Raw genomic sequence first — 2,859 nt, forward strand, 5'->3', positions numbered from 1 at the left:
AAATGCATTACAAAATATTTTCTTGGTTGTACAATACACATAGGCCTGTCCTGATAAATTTTGCTGGGCGATTGTCTCAGAAATTATTGTGATTAACGATAATATTGTTTGAAATTTGACAATAATTAGTCATTATTGTCAAATTTAAGAAGAAATGTTGGTTAATTTGTTTTGTGCGTAGTACCTTTGTTTAACCACCGGATGGCAGTATAAGACTGAACAGAAGGATGGATAGTGAGGGAGCGAGCAGCGTGTCTTTTGACGTGACATGGGCTGTCTCTCCTTTCTGTATTTGGTTCTCAAAATGGCGGATGCTCGCTGTGGTTTGAGCTCTTTAGCACAGCATTTTCACACAGAGCTTTTAATTAAAAAAATCAGTAAACAAGTTCTCAGCTTCTTTTTGCAGAGAAAAACAACTTTTTACACGAAGGCATGAGCTTCAACCGTGAATTTTGGAGCTTCGACAAGATGGAGGTTTTTTCCCCGAGGTCAGCCTGTTAGCTTAGCTCATAACTTAGCTCGTCAGCTTAGCTGTTTTTAACCGTCCAAAAATGCGATTTTGGACGGTTAAAATGGATTTTAAAGAGAATGGGAGAGGTCAGTGAAGAGCACCGGAGTTGAGCTTTTTGTCATCCAGTGTCTTCAGTAGAAAGAGAGAGACGAAGAAACAATAATAATAATAATAATAATGTCATCACAATGTCAGCACTGTATGTTTCCATACAATGGCGAAATTAGTCTCTGCATTTAACCCATCCACCACCAGGTGGTGCAGTGGGCAGCTATTGAAAGCGCCCGGGGGACATTTTGGGGATGAGACGTGCTGCCCAGAGACGCCACGTGATGTGCAGTGACTGGGGATCGAACCTGGGACTTTCGGGTCCCAAGCCGGCTGCCCTGCCTCTACACCATCTCGGCTAAAGCCGATAAATGAAAATGAGGTTGATAATTTTCATTTATCATGCGATTAATTGATTTGTTTATTGCAACAGGCCTAAATACACAGTTAATTTTGCTCCATCGAAATTATTCTAATGGTTTTATCTGGATATTAGGGTAATAAAGACTTCTCTGGCAACATAAAATCTCATTACAGTCTTCCCACATTCAGCTGCTTTTTGATTCAGTTTACAGAAATGTCAAGTTTAAAAAGGCACAGGTTCATGAAAGTAACCGTATGATGACAAGAAATTAAACTTCCCCAGGTAATCATGAATAGTAAGATTAGAGATAGATGGACTAATTGGTCAGTCAGTTAAAAAGGCTGATTGTTGCCAATTCTTGGGAATAAAGTCTGAGATAAGAGAGAGAGAAAAAAGAAAAGACAATAAAGACATACAATCACTACAATTTTCACTCATTGTTGAGTAATGTATCAAATTGAAAAAATTGTAAACAAATGTGGTGAACCGCTGTCAACCACCACGTTTATCTACCGACAAAAAAACAGCCAAAGTGACTTAAAATGTGTCAACAATTGTGACATCTATGGAAGAACCAGCTGGGTTGAGATTTGACATTTTTTATGTATTAATATGTATTTAAGTACAACGATGCAGTTGATTTTGAACATAATTAAATTGAAATAGATTAAAAATGGCTGCTGTTTAAGATACAACAAACTGCGGCCAGCCTGATGGAGGTCAATCCCTTGACTCAATCTTCCATGTGTTTTTAGTTTTTCTAGTTCAGCCAAGTGCTTTGCTTATGTAGACTACAGGTACATTGTTTTACTTTACAAGAGGCACAAACGTATTTACGAATGTTAAAAAATTACTTAGCTAAAAAACTGTTTAGATCGTCCAAAGAATATGCATTATTTAATGTTCCCAACATTCCTTATTATTTTGATAATTATCACCCTTTTAACAGTAGTGTATATAAATAATACATCATGGTGCGGTGTTTCCCCTAGATAACTTGCCATGGCGGGGTGCTCATCTCGTCTGTGAATTTTGTCGAAGTGGGGGGAGACACACCCGAGCTGTGCGCTGCTTGTACCGGCAGTGGGGACGTATCAGTGTGAGGGAAGAGGCAGCGTAAGCGCTGCCTTTAGCTCTTTTGCTAGGGCGCCTGTATTGCACGCCGCTAGCTTAATGCTACGTCTGCGCTGACGGAGCGGGGGGGTTGTGTGCAGTTTGGTTCTGTTGATGGGGCGCCCTTGTATAATGGTAGGGGAAACACTGTTGTGATTATGAAACAAATTAAAATATATACACTGGCTATTCACTGTCAACTTCTGAAGATCAGTAACGGCCATTAAACAACTAATCAGTTGACCTCTAAGATAGACAGATGTCTTTTCAGTCAACAGTCAATTAACCCTAAAAAAGCTTCAGGGTTAGCTGATTTCAGTTTGACACGACTGTCAACAAGGAAGAGGGCCGGCAATGGAGGAGGGGGCGTACCAAAGAGACCATCTTATCACAAGCAAAACTGGTTTGTTCCACTTTGGAGTAAGCTGTTCGAGGAAGAATCAGTTGTGTTGTCTTGACTGATGAAACCATCTGGACCGAAGGTGAAACGTTTCAGCACAAAAAAAAATAACTGTCCAGATGACCTGACTGAAAAATGTTGGACTTGTACTCTAAAATTTCCCCTTTGAACCGTTCTGGAAAGTAAAAAGTCATTGCACACAAACATATGTAAAATAAATTTGACTAAAACACGTTTGTCAGTTTAATCGTATCCTTCTTAATAAGCATTAAATATGTTAGTTTTATCATGTTCTCTAAATTCTCCTAAACCGATTGGATTTCTAAGTTTTTGGACAAGCAAGCTTTAACACTATCCAAACTATGGACGCACGATATTATCGGCATGGTATCGGACGATATTAGCGATAAAGTTAAATATCGG

This window comes from Nematolebias whitei, chromosome 22 (assembly GCF_014905685.2).
Source record: "Nematolebias whitei isolate Nwh7 chromosome 22, NemWhi1, whole genome shotgun sequence".
NCBI lineage: Eukaryota > Metazoa > Chordata > Actinopteri > Cyprinodontiformes > Rivulidae > Nematolebias > Nematolebias whitei.